This window comes from Neofelis nebulosa, chromosome 12 (assembly GCF_028018385.1).
Source record: "Neofelis nebulosa isolate mNeoNeb1 chromosome 12, mNeoNeb1.pri, whole genome shotgun sequence".
Taxonomy (NCBI): domain Eukaryota; kingdom Metazoa; phylum Chordata; class Mammalia; order Carnivora; family Felidae; genus Neofelis; species Neofelis nebulosa.
Genome location: NC_080793.1, coordinates 73092215 through 73112847, shown reverse-complemented (window position 1 = coordinate 73112847; position 20633 = coordinate 73092215). Strand labels below are relative to the sequence as shown.

The following is a 20633-nucleotide window of genomic DNA, read 5'->3' as shown; positions in this document are numbered from 1 at the left end:
ACACTCAGTGTCAGGCATGGTTCTAAACATTTGACATATACTGTATTTCATTGGTCTTAAGATGCACATTTTTGGTCACATTTGAACAACCTCTGAAATTGGAATAGGCCTTACACATGATGGAATATAATAATTTAATTGGCAGCATTTTCTCTTCCGTGTTGGTATGTAAAATAATGCTGCAGCTTTAAATCAATAACATCTTTGCACTGATGAAATATAGTCACAATTCTAACATCAGTGTAAGTATTACACAATCCCATGTAAAATTCCCATTTTACAGAGAAGTTGATACACTCGCCTGGTTTCACACAAGAAATAAACATGAAAGCCAGTTTTCAAACCAGAAAGTATGGATTCCAGTTTTGTGCTCTCAGCCACTCTCCACAGTACTTCTCAAATAAAACAACAACAACAACAACAACAACAACAAACAAACAGTAAAGGTAGTAAAAACAGACCTTCACTCCTCTATTAAGATCATCCTTACTGAAAAGAAGTATAAAATATCCTGTTTGTGTTCGTTTAAAACCTAAAGTATGGCCATAATAGTGTAGTTAATAAACAGTGTTTTGTCACAAGATGTTGAAGATGACCATGGGACAAACAGAAACCTACGGGCAGTAATACAGACTCCAGTGCTTTCTATACATGGAAGGATATTGTCCGTAATTATCATCTTCAATTCTTATTACAAGTTGTAAAGGAATAAGGCAGCAAAACACCTGGAAGGGATGTTGTAGAGAAGATGCCAATACCGAGTATGTGGTAAATCTGGAAATCACTTAAGGTGACTTTTGTCGACCTCAACACTACTGCGATTTTGGAACACATAATTCTTTGTTGTGGGAAATTGCTTCTTTTATTGTGGGATGTGGAACACCATCTCTAGCTCTACCCAGTAGATACCACTAATACTCCCCCAGTTATGACAAACAGAAATGTCTCTAGATATTAAAAATGCATGCTTGGAGGCAAAATCACCCTCAGTTGAAAATCACTGATTTTTAAAAAAAATTTTTTTCCAATGTTTATTTATTTTTGAGAGACAGAGAGACAGAGCATGAGCAGGGAAGGGGCAGAGAGAGAGGGAGACTCAAAATCTGAAGGAGGCTCCAGGCTCTGAGCTGTTGGCACAGAGCCCGATGTGGGGCTCAGACTCACAAACAGTGAGATCATGACCTGAGCCAAAGTCAGATGCTTAACCAACTGAGCCACCCAGGCACCCCAAAAACCACTGATTTTAAGTCTCTTTTTTCTACCTAATACATTCTGTCGCATAAAGAAGACAATCAATGTTATGACAATTATGATGGGACTCAAGGCAGAATGGAAGAAAGGGAAAGAAAGAGGGAATTAGGAACAAAAGAATTCTACAATATTTACTAATATTCATCCTCAGATAACTTCAGATAATTTCAGCTCTACACTGAAAGACTAGCTAATATACAATCCTTACCATAAACCAAACATAAGAAAATTCACCCCTTAATGCAAAGCCCTATTTAGTAACTCTTACATGTAACTTTAGAAAGCATTTAACTAAAACGTTCAGCACAGGAGTGAAAAATAACTGCTCCCTTAGGAGTGCAATGGTTATAGATCTGATCCCTTAAGTACATTCTAGGTTTGTTTAAAAGAATTAATAAACAATGTTATTGACAGACATATGCTCATTTCATTGTGATAAAATTATAATTGAATTGATAGGTAATGATCCTTTAAATCATAAGAATAAAGCTCAAGTGGATGCTTGCATGGACCTCAAGGCAGAATTTCTTTGCATTCATCATATTACTATTGATATGCTGTCATGCTGATATTAATACTCCTGCATGATGCTACATCAATAAGGTATTAACAAAGTTTTCATATTTTCTGTCCTTATGAGGATTTTTTGGAGAAAATATAAAATAGCTCTGTGCTAGCAATATGAAATAAATCTATTCCAAATGTATTCATCTATTCAATAAATACTTAAGGAGCACCAACCCAGGATTTCTGATACAATATTAAGCTTCTTCTTGAAATATATCCATAATAATAAAAACCTAAATCTATATTTCAGCTATGTGTAATTAATACGTTGTATTTGCTTTTATGTATTCCACCTATCTGTAACTCAGGCTTTCTGAGCATTAGTAAAATATATAATTTAATATAAAACATATTAAAAGGCATCCCCCTCAAGATACGCCCTTGTTAGCTAAAATAAAAATGACTATAGTATATTATTTCAGACTTGTAAAATTACTTCCATCAACAATCTTTTTTTCTCTCTTGATGCTCACAACTACTCTGTGAGATTAAGTAGGTTCTATTTGATTACTGGTTTTATTATTACCACTATATCCATTGTAAAAATTGACAAACGAAATTTCAAAGAGATTAAGTGACTTGGCTAAGAACACTGTATGTCTAATTAGTGAGGGAAAAAATCAAGTTTTTTTTTTTAATTCTAAGAATTATTTCCTTCATACTATAATGATGTTTCACTCATTTCCTTTGTAAAATATAAAATTCTTCCATTCCTTTGTATAATATAAAATTCTTCCATTCCTGTTTTTTTTTTCTAATGTTTTATTTATTTTTGAGAGAGATGGAGACAGAGCACAAGCAGGGCAAGGGTGGAGAGAGAGGGAGACAGGATCCACGAAGCAGGGTCCAGGCTCTGAGCTATCAGCATAGAGCCTAACGCTGGGCTTGAACCCATGTACCACCAGACCATGGCCTGAGCTGAAGTCAAACGCTTAACAGACTGAGCCACCCAGATGCCCCCTTGTGTACCTGTTTAAAGAACTAGATGCTCTTAGCACAGTGCTTCTCTGATGGGAGCAGAGGTCAAAATCACCTGAGTCTGCTCATCTGGGTAATTCACTATCGCACTCTTTGATAAACACTGCCTTTAAGAAATAACGTATTGGGGCGCCTGGGTGGCGCAGTCGGATAAGCGTCCGACTTCAGCCAGGTCACGATCTCGCGGTCCGTGAGTTCGAGCCCCGCGTCAGGCTCTGGGCTGATGGCTCGGAGCCTGGAGCCTGTTTCCGATTCTGTGTCTCCCTCTCTCTCTGCCCCTCCCCCGTTCATGCTGTGTCTCTCTCTGTCCCAAAAATAAATAAAAAACGTTGAAAAAAAAAAAATTTAAAAAAAAAAAAAAAAAAAAAAAAAAAAAAAAAAAAGAAATAACGTATTAACAGAAGACCATGGGGGAGGGGAAGGGAAAAAAAAGTTAGGGAGAGAGCCAAACCATAAGAGACTCTTAAAAACTGAGAATAAACTGAGGGTTGATGGGGGGTGGGAGGGAGTGGAGGGTGGGTGATGGGCATTGAGGAGGGCACCTGTTGGGATGAGCACTGGGTGTTGTATGGAAACCAATTTGACAATAAATTTCATATTTTAAAAAAGGGGAAAAAAAGAAATAATATATTCCTATCTTAACACTTAAAAATGAATGAGCGCATGATATATTCCCCAGACTCAGAAAAACTCTTCAGAATGGAGGTTAAGTAGAGAAAATGTAGTAGACAGGACTGAAATAGGAGAAAAAATCTGTAAAAAAAAAAAAAAAAAAAAAAAAAGTGGAAGCAGGTAGTAAAACAAATTCCACTGACTGTTTAAATTTGCTTGCAGGCATCCCTGCCACTGGGACTGTATTTAAGACTGTATTTATACTCAGCCATCCATTTTGAATTAGAAACTCCATTTCCTTCCAATTGCTTTTATAGTGATGCCAAGCACATAACCAAATTTCCAAAAATTGATTTTCTTAGTACTAACCCAGTGTCAACCTGAACTAAAGTGTGCGTCAAAGTCAGTTTTTAAAAATGTAGTGTGTCCTCTGTTTCATATCTTAAAAGTTCTTGGCCTAGACCACTTGGCAGTCCTGTAAATTTGTTAGCAATTTTTCTTTCCATGCAAGAGGACATCATACAATAACATAAGGCTGAAATTACAAGCCCACTTAACATTTCATCAGTGGAAAGGAGGAAAGAAGGGACAAAAGTACTCATTGTCTAGAAAATAGTAATGACATTTTACATTTATATGGTGCTTTGATGTGTTCCCAAGGTACTTTCACATATATCACCTTATCTAATATAAACCTATAAGCCAGGCAGCAGGAGCCATAGCCTCATCTTGTGTTGGAGAAAATAAAAATTCAGTGATATTAAGTGCTACAGCCAAGGCTACATGCCTAGAAATAGCACAAGAGCACAGATTATTTGACTCATAAACTAGAAGATCTTTCTACATTCTCTATATAAAATACTTAAATACAACTCCCCATACTTATTCTCTGCCTTCTTTGTTATTTTCTATTCTTTCCATGGCTACAGAATGTCTACACTCTCCCAAGGTTCTGCCCTAGGCGCCTCTGCTCTTCTTCCTCTACATTCTGTCCCTGAGTTATCTCATCCAAATATTCTTTTCACTATTAATTTCCTTATTACCAAAACTATCCAAGGTTTTTTTCTCCAACTCCATCCATCTCCGACCATCTCCTTAAATATCATATAGGTGTGTCCAAGTCTATGGAGGTAAAACTGAATTCACCATATATGCCAGTACAACTGCTTCTTCACTTACATTCTCCCTCTCATGAAGAATGACATCATCATGAACTCAGATGCCCAAGGAGAAGGTCTAGAAGTCCTCTTAGATTCTTCCTACTTGTTGCTCACTCCTCACGTCCAAACACAAAGGCACAGCTCTCGTGGATATAACCTCTGTAATGTTGTCTAATGCCTTCCTCTCTTCTCAATCCCTACTGTCACTGCCTTCTTCATCCCTTTGCTTTATCTTTCCTCAGTTATAATAATATTCTCCTAACTGGTCTCTCATTGGTTTCTCCAAGTTCTGCTGCTCATAGCTGCCAAAAAAAATTTTTTTCTTTTTCCTGAAAACACATCTGGTCACATTGACCCCATGCCTCCATGAAGAACATGCCAGTATTTTCAGAATCAAGATCAACCATTAGTTTAGTTCATACAATCTTTCATGATTTTTGCTTCTTCTAGCCACTATGCTGACTCATACTTCTACCCACCTATTCCTGGGTCATATGCAAACTTCACTCCAGCCGTGTGGAGATATTAACAATTCCCCAACCTTACGATGTGGTTCCGCCTTCCAAACTGCCTTGAATAATTTATTCTTTATTTCCATTACTTTTACATAGTTAATTCTTTTTTCCTTTCCAGAACTCAGTTCATACCTCACATTTTCCAGAATACATTTCTCATTCATATAATCACAGTCTAACTTATACGCCCCCGCACTGTATTCCCACTTATCAAGAGTCATAAAATGTTCCTATTACTTAATCCATTTATTTATCCTAAGAAGTTTCACAATATGGTAAAAGTGACAAGCATGAAAAGTCATTGGCATATTCTAGGAAAGCATATAATTTTTAATACCTTTACCTTCCATAAGACTTCTATACTCATTATACAACAACCACTACCTCACATCACCTTCATACCTCAATTTATTTTTTTACATCTGTACAACAGCTAAAGAGTAAACATTTTAAGCTATAGTTTCCCCCTGGGAATATTGACAGTGTTGCCATCATGTTTTCTCTTCAATAATGTTTAGGCAATTATTTTGACCTATTATTGAAAATTCTATTTATCTTATAAATAACAAAAATTAGTAGAAAAGATTAAATTGCTGATACAATTGCTGATACAATTGATTAAATTGCTGATACAAAATTAGTAGAAAGATTAAATTGCTGATACAAATAAAAACACTTTTTCTACAAATGTAATAAAATTGCAAACAAAGGAAGAAATGAGGAAATTTTTAAGGTCAGGCATCCACTAGAACTTAAGTAGTTGATAATGTATTACTGCAAATAAAAGAACAAAAGCTTTCTGTGAATAACTGTTGAAAACAGATTATCTTAAAGAAGTATAGTTATGGGTTTTATACATTTTTTTTATCTATGGGGAATGAGAAATCCCCTATTGTAAATCCTCTGCTGGGAAAAAAAGTTAGCATATTTTCACTTGTAAAGGAAACAGATGCATATTAGCCAGAAGCATGTTTTTACTGTCTATATTTGAAGCTTAAATATGATGAAATAAGCTGTGGATAGATACCAAGCTGACAAGGAGTGAAATGTGCTGGATTGTTCTTTTGTCAAGTTGTTTACATTGGGGGCAACATCTCCCAGATCCCCTAATTCCATATGGTTTCAGCTCAGAGTTGGCTAAAAGTGAAGTTGCATAAGACTTGAGAGGTGGAAATGAAACAATAGCCATTACACTCTGGATATCAACACTGGTTAGAAGCAAGTTGCCATGGTCCATGTGGTTGGTTCCAGTGTGTCATCTTTCCTACTCAGCAGCCAGCTTCCTTCCTATTGGCCATAGTAACAAATAGTGACCCCAAGCCTATCTGTCAACACCACTCAGATATGAACTCAGAAAAGTAATAGCCACAAAAAGTAAATAACTTCCCATAGACTTCTACCGACAGAGAAGCAGGTGTAGGTGATCTGATTAAAAGTGTGGTTGTGGGGGCACCTTGGCGGCTCAGTCAGTTAGGCGTCCAACTTCAGCTCAGGTCATGATCTCGCTGTTCATGAGTTTGAGCCCCGCATTAGGCTCTGTGCTGACAGCTCAGAGCCTGGAGCCTACTTCAGATTCTGTGTGTCCCTCTTTCTCTACCCTTCCCATGCTTGTGCTATGTCTCTCTCTCTCTCTCTCTCTCTCTTTCTCTCTCTCTCTCTCAAAAATAAATATTAAAAAGAAAAAAAAGTGTGGTTGAGGTCCAGCCAGAGCCAACATCAACTGCCAGCCATGTGAGTGGCCATCTTGAATGTTCAGATGACTACACTCATAAGAAAACATGAGCAAGAAGCACCCCACGCAACCCACAAAGACAGATATGAATAACAAATGTTTTAAGCCAATACATTGGAGGGTGGTTAGCAATAGATAACTCGAGTGTTGACAAAAAAGAAGGAAATGCCTTAAACAGTGCAACATGGAGGTGACAGTTGTCATTCTTTCTTCTCAGAAGAAACAGTAGAGATAAATTACCATGGACCCAGAGGCCAAAGATTTAGAATTAAGTTTATTTTTAATTTAGTTTCTTGTAAGTGAGAATTAAAATACAAATCTGAACACTATCCAAAGCACATTTCTTTTTAGATTATGAATCTCTGCCAACAGATACAGAATTCTAAGACACTATTCACAGAGAAGTATCGAGTGAAAAGGGAATACAAGGGACTTTTCTGCAATAATCCTTACAGATTAAACTACTATTTAACCAACTGATTTTGCAAAACACCAAAAGCCCGTATGTAATCTTGGGCAATGATTAACATATATTTCTTAAATACAGTGAAAAGTAAAAAGTAAATTATTTTAATTTATGGATTGTGAATTATAAATTCTGAAAAACAATGTTCAGCTTGTCTTTCTTCTTTTTTCCCCAACTTTATCGAGGTATAACTAAATACAAATGCTGAACATAATTAATGTATACTATTTGGTGAGTTTGGTTTCTTATGTTTTCTGAGAGCAAAACTAATCTATGTTACACTTTTCAGAGAAAAAGTGAAGGTGACAGAATGGATGTTATACCACTGGTATTCTGTGTACAATTATGGGAAAAAAGATCTCTTTTTTTTTTTTTTTTAACGTTTTTTTTTTTTTTATTTTTTTTTATTTTTGGGACAGAGAGAGACAGAGCATGAACGGGGGAGGGGCAGAGAGAGAGGGAGACACAGAATCGGAAACAGGCTCCAGGCTCCGAGCCATCAGCCCAGAGCCTGACGCGGGGCTCGAACTCACGGACTGCGAGATCGTGACCTGGCTGAAGTCGGACGCTTAACCGACTGCGCCACCCAGGCGCCCCTCTTTTTTTTTTTAATGTGGTACAGAAATAGAGAAAAATAGAGACAGGGCTAGATGGCGGAGGGAGGCAGGAATAAATACAGTCTGAGAGATATTTATAATGTAAATAAAGGATGTCCTTTGTGTTTACATAATCTGGTTAATGATTTGGTTAAATGGAAAAATCATGACCCAAACAGTGAAGCTGTGTGGTTTCAGTTTCAAAGACTCATTCTGGGACGGAATAGCAGTAGTTATTAGCTCTGCACTCATGTCTTATGGGGAAGACCAGAACCAATAAAGCCATCAAACCTAAAAAGCATTCTTAAGAGAAAAGAGAGAGAGAGAGAGAGAGAGAGAGAGAAAGAGAGAGAGAGATTTTAAAGCTCAGGTTCTCTTGCAGTTTTCTTGTCCTTATGAAGTTAGGTATACTACAGATTAAAATTTTAAAACAGGTACGATTAAATTCTACAGGCCATTATAGCCAAACTAAATCCTTTTCTAACACTAAAGTAAGAAGAGGTAATTATACATTCCTTAAGACATTAACCTCAAAATTTTATTGAGCTGGGGAGGGTTCCACCAAGACCTTTTCAAAACCTATGTCAAAAGAAAGATTAAGAGCTTCTACACTATTTCTCTCTTAATATTTGGGGAAATTTTTCATTTATCCCTAAAAAATGGGGTTATACCTTTGCTATTATATATCCATAAAAAGACATCAGACAGAAGAAAAAAATGTTTGCTTCCCCCTCACCATCAGGCTAATTGTATACACATTAATAGGTTGTGAGTCAGGGTGAGCTGACTCAGTATTCTTACCCTTTGTTTGCTAGCTCATCATTCCCAAATCCAAAAAACACTGAGAATCATAGGTATTCGCGCCCTGACATCCTAAAGAAAACAATTCTGTGTAAGTTCTAAAGGTGTATGAAAGATACAATTAGTAAAAAATTGGTCTTCCTCCTATTATTTCCTGTGGGAAAAAGGAAGGGCAAATTTTTCCTCAATCTTCATGTTATTTCAAAACATTCAGTACTGAAAAGAATCTTGCCATTTGAGAAAATTGAAGCACAATTATACACCAAAAAAAAATATATTTTTAATGCAAAACCGCCTACCACATTGAAAGTAAAGTGATGCTTTACAGCTAACCCCCAATGACTCCCTGTGTCATTGTTTGTTAGACTTTATTTACCAGAATGCTCTTTGAACTACTACATTCTAGAGGAGATACAACAAAAGACCTTTTGTTGACACTGACCTTGACAACAACCCATCTCTTTCTTCTCCCTCACTTCCAATCTTCTAGGTTAATAGTGTAATACTAGATTTTTTTTTTACATGAAGTTAAAAGAAAAACTATTTCCCAAAGTCTTCATCATTTTTCCATTTGTCATTAGCATGATTCCAAGAAGCATATGACAGAAAATGGAAGAGTGTCCAGGAAGTTTGGATGATTAAACAATGGGATAATTTGCTGAGAGGCCCTAGGATACCACCAAGGACTTCTAAAGCATAAATCCCCCTAACAATAGTCTCCATCAGAAAATCTATCTCTAGACTGAGAAAAGTTAGTTCTCGTTTGGATTAAGGACCCAATGGAGTATTTAGAACTGCACAGTTAAGCCAATTTAATTGGGATTAGAGGTTTAGGGGGCAAAGAGGTCTGTGGGATTTAACTGGGCAAACTATGTCTTTGTCTCAACTGTATTATATGCTATATTCTAGCATATGATAGTGTACTGTCTCTACCTATCTATCCATCCACCCATCTATTTACCTCTCTACCTATCAATCTATCAATCTACCAATTCATCATCTATCTATCATCTAATGAAGCCAAATAAGGTAAATAAGCCAGAAAAGTCCTCCTTCTTGAGAGGAGACAACTATATCCACAGAAGGCCAAGCAGCCAGCAAGTTGGGGCCCTGGGAAAAGGAGGCAAGAACAAGGCCAATTACACTCCCAGGCCTTGTGCTAAAGAGCCCAAAGGAGTCTTCTAAGCTCATTTGAGTCAGACCCCCTGTACGTACGTGGGGCAAAGCAAACACCACAGAGGAGGCTTTTCGTGAAATATACTCACACCCTTGCAGCACCTAATGTAGCAGTGAGTGACTGGTCAGTCTTCAAGGATTTCAAGATACCTATCTTGACCGCACATTAGCACAACTAACAAAGGACAGCTTATGCATTTTATTTCCAAATAGCTTAGACAGTAGCGGTCCCATGTCCCAAATAAATTAGATCACCAAATGTCTTCAGTTTGAGAAAAGTTCATGTCATTTCAGTATGTTAAAGTAAAGCTTGTTTGATACAAAAACAAACAAACACAAACAAACAAACAAAACCTTTTGTCAGCCTGATTTGAGAAAAGTTAAGAGTGGAAGCAAACGTAAGAAAAAGAAAACATTTTAAAAACTGACAAGCACCTCAACGTCACAACCGCCCGTGCTCAAAACCACAAGCTTCGTCACGCACGTAGGCCCCAGGTATCTCCAAGTCAGGTGCCTTTGGCTCCCTGTCCCACCATCTACAATTTTTCTTTATTTTTCACCCACTCTTTCTTTTTCTTTTTTCTGTCTTAACGTGAGGTCTCAGAACCACAGCGATGCATCTCACCAAGCATCAGCTGGTCCCTCCAGAGCATATGAGCTATCTCCATATTAAAGCCACAACCCACTTCTTTCCACGCTCTGGTGCCCAACTTGGTAACTGTGTAGTTAAAGGTCTTCTCTCACTCTAGGAAATTTGAAGGTGAGAACCACCTTTCCTTCAACTTCATTCCTACCATCTACCTTCTAACCAGAATTACAGTTGGTAGTAACCAAAAGTGTGTTGGGTTTCTAAATAAAACTCAAGAAAAAAAATCTTCTTGAGAACAAATAAATCATTGTAGCTCAATTTATATGATGAAATAAAAGTTTATAATTTGCTTTATTATTTAAGTTGAAAATTGGAATAAACATCAAAAGTGCGTGCTGATTCAATGGTAAGGATAAATAATATGTGGGCATGAATTTTCTTCTTCCAAATGAACCCAAGATAGCCTTTTCATCCTTTACATTGTGAAAAGACTGTGTGTTGATGGGATTGCTTATCATCTCCCCCAATTAAAAGTTACTTCAGAAAAAAAAAAATCATATGCCCTTTTATGTGTGTGTACTTCTCAACACATAAAAGTCCCACATCTTAGACACCATACCTTAATAAAAGAACTACAAAACACATGAATATCAATTCCATTCATTTTTAACAACCACTTTGGAAACTGTGGTGACTTTAAAACAATATTTAATGACCTGAAATGGCATCTAGCCCTTCACTATTTATGAGAATCTTGCCCTGGAATTCTAAAGAGTTAATATCAGCTAAATATAGTCTCCTGAACAGTTGATGACTCAGGAAAACCATCTATTTTATCTTCAGGATTTCTCATTACTGTGGATCATTTATGTAATCTCATTCCAGAATTACTCATTTCCATCTAAACCATAAAGCACATGCATACGTGCACATGCACACACACACGCAGACACACACACACACACGCACACAGACACAAATCACACAGAAATGGGAGCTATTCTAAAATAAGACAGCTGAGATTCCTTGAAAATTCACATGAATTACTTGGCTTTAGTGCAATCCTTCATCTTTAAAACCATGTAAATTATCTCAATAAACCAAAGAAAAAGGACAAAAGTTATGATTTTCTCTCCAATAAAATGTGAACTGCATGTAACTCTTCATTTATAGCCACGCTCATTGTGAGCAACTTTCCCGAGTTAGAGCTCTGAGAAATAGCACAGAGAACACATCAGCTCTCACCGCTGAACCATGACTCCCAAGCCACACAAACACCCTACTCAGCACACAGTGTACCTTTGGGGAAATTTCTACCAAGCCCATTTCATCACTTCCATAATTAGTTCAAGGAAGGTAAAAGAGCAAGTAGGCCTTTAAACAAATGGGTCAGCTTAGAAACATAGTTTTAAAGCCTCGGATTTTGAGTTTTCTTTTAAAAGAAAACTTTGAAGGCCTCTTTTGACGTTTTCATCATCAAATAAATGATGGCAATTTCTCTTTATTATGCACTTTCAGGCTGACAGAGGTTCTCCAGATACATTTTTTTTTCTCTCATTTGATTGACCTGTGGGCTATGCCCAAGCCCAGCAGGTATTGTAATATCTTCATTTACAGTGAGGCATCTGAATCTCAGGTATTTTAGTTGAGTTGTCAAAATCCGCCCTAGAATGGGTGTTCAAATCAGGACTGGAAATGGATATCTGTCTCCAATCCGGGGCTTGGCAGAACTCACTTTTTCTATATAAACAAGTATATGTTTACTTGCTTCCACTATTAAATGGTATTTGGAAATAAGGCCCTCCCAGCACTAACTATGCCTTCAGTGCCCACAGTTATTCATATTCGTCCCTAGGCACCTAATTTACTTTACAGAGTGGCTTGAGCCCAAGGGAGAGTCTGGGTCACTGATGTTTAGGGTAACTGTGCACTCCCTAGCCGTTGGTTTAATGTTTCCTATTTTATGACTCCAGGCCCAGTCCCACATCTCTGCTGGATTGCACTGTCCTGAAAAATGTTTATATGTATCCAGGGACTCCAGTAATGGGCCCATAAAAAATTCAATAAAGTAATGTTTTAATCAAAATACGCTGTCTGACATCACAGAGTCACCAGAATTCTCATTTAAAATTGGAGCGCATCGTTGAAAAACGTTGATTGCTGTTGTAACCTCACTGGTTTCTAAATGCATTCTGTTCATGCTCTGCTGTTGATGGAACTGGCTACTGATGTGTATCCTTAGAAGAACCTTTTTGTATAATGAATAAAGAATCTCAAAATATATGAAAGGGGCCTACCGTCTCTCCCAGCAATAGTGCCAAAGAAAGAAAAAAAGGGCAGCTGTCCCACTTCCTTTTGTTGGGTATAATGATCATGTGAACACCATAAAAGAAAAATATATCTTTAAGAGGAAAGAAATGTCTTTTTATTCCCCCTGAGCAACTGCACGCGCAAGTTTCTTAAAGCATCTTTTCTGTGCAAGCTGTAGGTCCTTTTCCAAGGTGAATAAAATCCCCACAAAATGCCTGCAAGGAGAGATGTTCCTGATGCTTCCCTTGGGCATTTGCTGAGCTAGCCAAAGTATGCACTCATGCTATAGATCACTTTGGCACTATTAAAGAATTACAGGGCATCACATGGTCTTGTAGGAATTAATCACTGCTTAACAGTATGTGCTCCTGTGTTTATGAAGTCATTTGGAATATCTGCATGTAACCAGTGGCTTGCTGAATGGAGTATCTGCAGGTAATGAACCATGGCATTGTGTTATGGTCGAGCTGGAGAATGTTCCAATTGGCAATTAATATGCTAACAGTGGCAATGTATTTATTTTGGGGAAATTCAGAATCATAATTTGAAACTTTTTTACAAACCACACAGAGATCCTATCTATACCATGACAAAAAGCCTTCACAAAGGACTTCAAGGTGGGACGGGACAAAATCAGAGATAAATACCCTCTATCATTTTATGGCAAGTGACTCCTTAAAGGCACAGCTCATATAGCCTTATGCCCGTATTTTCCTTCAGGGACCCCTCAAAAACATTAACTAAAGAGTATATAGTAAATTTCAGTTTCTAAGTATTTGCCACCAATAAAACAGAACTGTGGGTTATGGTCTTAGCAGACCATCTTTAGCAATATTTAACTGCCCTAAAGAAACTTCGGCAAAAACAAGAAAAGGAAATTAAATGAAATGAAGTGAAAAGAAAAGAAAAAAGTGCGGATAAACAACTTTATACTTTACATAAGTATGTAGGAGCTGTTTAGGGGTTAAGGGATACAGTGAGTATTAAGACCAAGAGAGGAAGTCCCTTTCTGGATTTCTCGAACATTACACAATTTTTCACTTATAAATATTTATCTTCCTAGTGTGATTCAGATGATATACTCAAGCATCAATTAGCTTCCCAATAAAAGACAAGATGTAGAAATGTAGGGATTTATGTAAGGCTGTCAAGCTGTGTGCTGCTAATTCATCGCTAGTTCAAGTTGTTTACCATTATTGTACCTCATTTTTAAAATGTTGAAGAAGGTTTTAAATAGCTGCTTTTGGAATTTATGTGTAACAAGTACCCTAGAGTGAGTGTACTCCAATTTTACCAGAATTCTGGTATAAGCAGTAATCAAATTGTTAAGAATTTTATATAGCTGAGGCAATGATCATCGCTCTCATTTCATGTTTTAAATTTGTACCAAGAAATGTGGGAAATAGAAAAGAAATAATTCGTGTTCCTTTCTCCACTCTGACACTTCCATGAATTACCACATTTCCAAATAATTAGGATACAATCTCATGTGTCCTATTTGATTAGCAATTGAAATCATCACCTTCAAATTATCCAGGATTCTTTTTTTTTTTTTTCCTTTTCAGCCAAACTTTGATCATGCCAGATTAAAGAAAGAAATCCAAAACCACCAGTGATAACAAAGATATGCTCCAGGTAGCTAGCAAATTTTCCTAATTCAGGATTTTAGTTTTTAGTTGGTAAACCTCCCAAGCAAGTCTCCCAGTCCCAAAATATTAGAATCCAAAAGTATCCATTCATACTTTTATTTACTGACTATTCTACCATCCTCTTAGTATGCGCTGGTCATATAATAACATGAAGGTCTGAGGTTAACGCGGGGAAAGGCAAATAAGAAGGCTACACTGAACACCGACACATTGCTTTGTTAGCAAAATAAATGTCTAATTGGAGCCAGGGTTGTACTCCTCCTTAACCAGCTAGAAAGAGTGAGAGAAGGGATGTCTTTTAGGCAGTGAACGTTCAGGTCCATGACGCATTGAGAAAGGTGTGACTTGACTTATCCAGGCCTTCTTGTGAACTTTATACCCATAAGATGTAGAATCCTTTAAAAATGACTACATATCCATTAAATCAAAGACAAGAATACCTAGTCTTTACCACTCACTTTGAATCAAACCATAATTTGTTTCTCATTCTGTTTATATCTCCCAATGCTGTCTTTGCTATCCAGAGATGGCCAATCAGTCAACCCTAAAACTCCTTCTTTGGAAACAAATTCAGGTGAGAAATGATTTCCCTGTGCTATGGAGGTCTACCTCTTGCCAAGAACTTTTGCTGTAAATCAAGGAAGCAACTTCCCATGTGATCGTTTCATGCTTCATCTCTACCAAATTTTCTGTGCTTTCTGAACCCTAATTTGGAATTGAAGTTCCACTTTGTTGTATCATGGGGGGTAGGGGAGGATGTCTGGAAATGCTTTTGCGTTTAAAGGTGAGTCCCCCCAAGTTGCCCGATGTTTCGGTCATGGGCTTGTGAAGAAAATGGAAAAGCGACCCGAATGGCTTGGCTGCCACCACACAAGTCAGAGCCAGTTTCATCCCCTGCCTTCCGGCCTTAGTTTGCTCTAATGTAATCTCGTCTGCTGAAGCAAGAGGTGTGACCACTGTGTTATTATCTGCATTTCAGCTCTACACTCCGCTGGCCTAAGAGCACAGGGGTTTTCGCTCTCCAGCGTACCTCTCAATCTGATTATGCCACACTACGAAAGTGAGCTCTGGCCTCTCTACCTGCCCCTTCTGCCTCATCGGCCTATATCCTGAATGTTCCAGCAACCTCTACTAATGCCACTGTTATGCCACGTTTCTCTGCAACGCAAGGGTAAATAAAAGTTACATGCCTATCAGAAAATCAAGAGTTTCAAAGTAAATATAAGTTCTCTCATCATCTCTAATTGTCACTTGCTGTGGATGTCAAACTGACAGAGTAGCAGAATCTAATTTCCTTGTTTGATTCACCATGAAATTAAACTGAACTGACAATTTTTATTTTCACCTGGCAAATTCGTCCGACACTATTTAAATCTAGCTAATCAAGTACAGTTATCTGCTGTGCACACTCATCTCCCCTAACACACCTCTGGTTTGCTGTATCTCACTTCCCGGACCCCCTCCAACAGCCGTGCATTGGATTACATTTACAGTTCTAGAAGGTGTAAAGGAATGCATGAACATAGTTAACCAAGGTGCCAGCAAATGTATCATGTCACAAAATTACTACTGAAAGATGAAAAAAAGAAAAAGAAAAGAAATAAAAGTAAAAAACAAAACTCCCAGACTGCAACCCAATTCAGAAACCCAACCAGTCAGAGGGTTTAGCAAGGCCTGTGTTCAATGGAATAGAAAATATAATTCTGAAGTTAACTGACTTTTAGGGAAAGAACAACAACAACAAAAAAAACCCAAAAGTAAAACAAAAGCCTCCGTAAGAAATACACACCATCGTTCCAAAATAGTATTATGGTAGGAAGTGTGGGGTGTGTATTTGTCCGATGAAATGAGGCTATCTGGAGCAGGGGCCACTGATAGATGTGCTATATAATTTGAGCCTTCAAAGATAAGCATGATTCCACATCCTGGAGTCATTACACAATGTCCCAGTTCAAGGATCTATGATTATTGTAGGGCACCAAAAATGTCTAAGTTTTGCCACTTACCGCTGGCGATTACCAGCAACCTTCAAAGGGCAGCTTCGAGGATCATCAGTGAAGGACAGAATGGACTTACTCAGTAGACAGAACAATTAAATGGGTTTCTTGATGCACAGGGAGGAGCATGTTAGCTGTACCCAATGCTAGCCGATATATCATGTCTTCATGCCTAAACATCTCTCCAGTTCCAGGCTAGTTTCTGGGTTTTTACAGTGATTTATCACAATGTCTGACCTTTCTTTGCGCCAAATCTGAGGTGAAGCTCCACGGGTTTAATATCAGTCCCAAGGCATTTTCAAAGACGAACTGAGACTGTAGGTTGATTCCACATTTGAGATACGAGCTAAAATATCGCTACATGTTTAATGATTATGAACCGTGTTAGAATCTGAGTAAATGTGTGGTTCAACCCTTAGAAAAATGCATAAAAATCAGCATGCAATTCCAGAGGGGATTCCTGGACTCCTTGAAGCCCTGACATTAACTGAACATAATCACAGCTACAATTTTTGAGCATTTTCTGTATGCTGGACATTGTGCTAACACCTTAGAGATATCCTCATACCATCTGGCCTGGCCTCTTCAGCCCTGCTGGGAAAAATCATTGCACTAAAAAACGCCAGGCCACTCACTCTTGAGGAAGTCACATGCAATTGCTCTTGTGACAAGTTTCTCAAGTACAAATAAGTACCTGCAAGGTAGGAGTGGCTGCCATTGTAACTTTAATTTAGGGCTTCTATCTTAAATTACCGACTGTTTTCACTTCTCCCAGCATCTTAATATATATAACGTATTTCTCTTTATAGAAAGTCAAATAGGCCTGTTCACTGAATCTCACTAACAGCTGCTCTGGAGAAAGACTAGCTGAGTCTGTATTTCCCCACAAGGTTTCCCAAAATGACTTTGGCAGCTATCATGTAACTTAGGGTTTTTTTAACCCACGCCCCATATATTCCTTAAGCCATTTTTTTCCCAACAAGAAGTGCAAAAACTTCAGTTTATTTGTATAGTTTTAATCCTTAGAACCGTGAAAGAAGTCATTATTATCTCCCATTTGATGTAATGAGAAGCCAAGACCCAGAGAAGCTGAATAACTTGCTCTTGTCCACCCAGCTCATGAGTAGTAAAGCGAGATTTAAAACACAGTTCAGTCTGATTTTAAAGCCCAGGTTCTGAGTTGCTGTGCTCTATTGCCTTAAACTCCAGGATAAGAACCTCTGCTCAACAACACTGGTGTATTGAAAAATTGATGAGACATTATCTATAACTAGAATAGAAGAAGGAGTAGGAAGGTGACCTTCATCATCATAAAGCAGCTAGGTTATTTAAGCTTAAGAAATAAGTTTAGACATTTCACTGCACAAATCCCATCCCATCTATTGCCAAGAGTACCTTCCACAAATCTCTACCCAGTCAGCCAGCACCATTTATTGGAAGACTCTGTGATTACCTATGGCCATACCCAACAGAAAGCACAAGCCTAAGGAGAATCTGAGTCCTGAAGTCTTAAATCTATATTTTTGTAAATATCCATGCTATTTTTTGGATAAATATGAATGATGAAAATACTTCCTCTTAGCAAACAGGACATAACGGGCTTCATGGAAACCTAGCGATCGAACCTTAAGGAGCACGTTTAGGATAAATTCAAGAATTGGCACGGAATACAAATGGGTTAAATGTGGAAAATAGTGTAGGAGCAAGTGCCAAAGGCAGAGGAGAAGGGCTGGAGTGCATATGACAGAGAACCTAGAGAAAGCTCACACCTGCAGAAGCAGAAGAGGAGGAGTTATTAGGATGAAACTGAGGAACCAAAGCAAAATAAAGGGATTTGGAAAAGAATAAAGGAAGAGAGAGAAAGTAAAAACAGAAAAAGCCCAGGGCCTCTTGATGTTCCATTCTCACTGGGCACATGTGGAAATGGAGAAGCAAGAGCAGGGCTTTGACGGAACATTTCCCTGCAAAGCGACTGTTCCCAGGGAGAAACAAGTAGCTGCTTGACCATTGAGGCAGGTGCAGGTAGGGAGTGAGCTCAAGGATGCTCCTCCTCAAATACCTGCTTGCAAAGTCGTGAATATTACTTTCTAATCCACATATGGATGCTGGACATGGAATTCTGGAAAGGACTCCACAACAAGGATTCAGAAAAAAAACCAGAAATAACCGTTTTTTTTTTCTTTAGGTGATACTGGTACCCAAGTATTCTTTCCATTTTTTGTCTACTTTTACAAATTAAAACATTATGAAAAGACATATTGTGCAATATACATAAGTGCAGTATACTTAGCATTTTAGTGAAAGCAGTTAAATTCAGGCAAGGCCCAGGGAGTGAAATGTGAAATCAAATTGCTGAGGGGGACAGGAATTGGATCATCTACTATGTGTTTTAAGAGCAAACAGGAGCTACAACTGGCAAAAGGCTCAACACAACATTGCTTCCAGCGCAAACTATACGGTGACCAGAGAGTGTTTCATATCAGGCTTCAATATACAGAATAATAGTTCAAGTTGGAAAAGGATTCAAGGGAGTAGAAGAGATGCTCACAGGGACAAAGTTAAATGAAGAAACCAAGGAAATGTGTACTTTTAGGAATTGGGGAAAAAAGAGCAGAACAAATACAGTAAGAGTGAGCTCCAAAGGTAAGGCAGAGTCATGGAATAAAGGAGGTAAATAGAAGGTGCAAACCAGGGCCACTGAAAGTACCAGAACCTAATGAGATAAGTAGCTTGTGCCAGAATGTAAATCAACATACTGTTTCCTTTCTTTGTTTCTTGGAGAAAATTTTGCTATTACTGCTACTACTACTATTTAAATAATAATAATATTAGGCAAAGAGCCAAACTAAACAGTGGGTTTGGCAATACAATTAATTTACTTTCTGTTGAAAACTCCTTATCTCCTTGTGGACTGGTAACCAAATGAGCAGTTATGGGGACCAAATGTTGAATAGGACTATTTCAAACTTCAAAAGAGAAGAGATTGTCAACAGAAGTCTGAAAGGGCCAGCAGAGTGCCAAGTTAAGGGCAAACAACATCAACACCCAGGACAGGAGCGAAGACGTGGCTTCCACTGAATGTCACAAAGGAAGTAAAGGCATTAGGAGAAAGGGTCAGAGAAAGGACACTTAAGGAGAGACAGGAGAGGGACAACAGCTCTCTGTTCATGGAGGGAGCATGCAGAAGGAAGAGGAACAGAGGATGTCATTGCTGAGAGAGAGGGTAGGGTCCCTGGGCCTTCGGATACTGCCCCAAGTAGGTAGTACAGACTACAAAGTGGTTTCTCACCTTCAGAGTGAGCTGGAAAAGGAAACTTGAGGACTACTGAAAAGGCTACCAAATATTTTTGGAGTAATCATTATTCTAAATACCAATTTTAAAATGGCTGGTTAATATAATTTATACTTAAAAAGCATACGAAAGACTTTTATCATTGATGAAGTACAGCTTTCATTAGTTAAGGAATACCTAACCATCTGAAAATGATTCTTGGTACACATAATGATAACTGATTATATTTATTTGCTAGGGCTGCCATAACAAAGTACTACACTCTTGGTGCCTTCACAATAGAAACTTATTGTCTCACAGCTCTAGAGGGTAGATCAACATGTTGGGAGGGTTGGTTTCTTCTGAGACCACTCTCCTTGTCTTGTAAATAACTGTCTTCTCCGTGTCGTCACATGATGTGTATCAATGTTCTAACCTCTTTTTTAATTTTTTTAAATGTTTATTTCTTTTTGAGAGAGGGAGAGAGAGAGAGAGAGAGAGAGAGAGAGAAAGTGGGGGAGTGGGGGAGAGAGAGGGAGACACAGAATCCGAAGCAGGCTCCAGGCTCTGAGCAGTCAGCACAGAGCCAGATGCGGTGCTCAAACCCACCAACCGTGAGATCATGACCTGAGCCGAAGTCGGATGCCTAATCGACTGAGCCACCCAGGTGCCCCAACCTTCTCTTCTTATAAGGAGAACAGTCACATCGGATTAGGGCTCATCAAATAATCTCATTTTAATTTAATGACTGCTGTAAAGACCTTTCCCCAAGTACAGTCCTTTTCTGAGTACTGGGTATTAGGGCTTCAATATATGAATTTGGGGATCACAGCCCATAACACTGATAAAGCTCCAACCCATAGTGAAACACCGTGAGCACCCTGTGTCATGTGCAACCATGCTCCCTACATAGAGATTAACATAGCACATTCCAGACAGAATTGGGGAAAGAGAGAAGGGATT

At 38.2% G+C, this 20633-nt stretch overlaps 1 long non-coding RNA gene across 1 annotated transcript in view; it reads right to left on the bottom strand.

Annotated features, from left to right (window-relative positions):
- The window catches only part of LOC131492027 (uncharacterized), a 509746-nt gene that overhangs the window by 97012 nt on the left and 392101 nt on the right, over positions 1-20633 (bottom strand). The window lies entirely within an intron of this gene.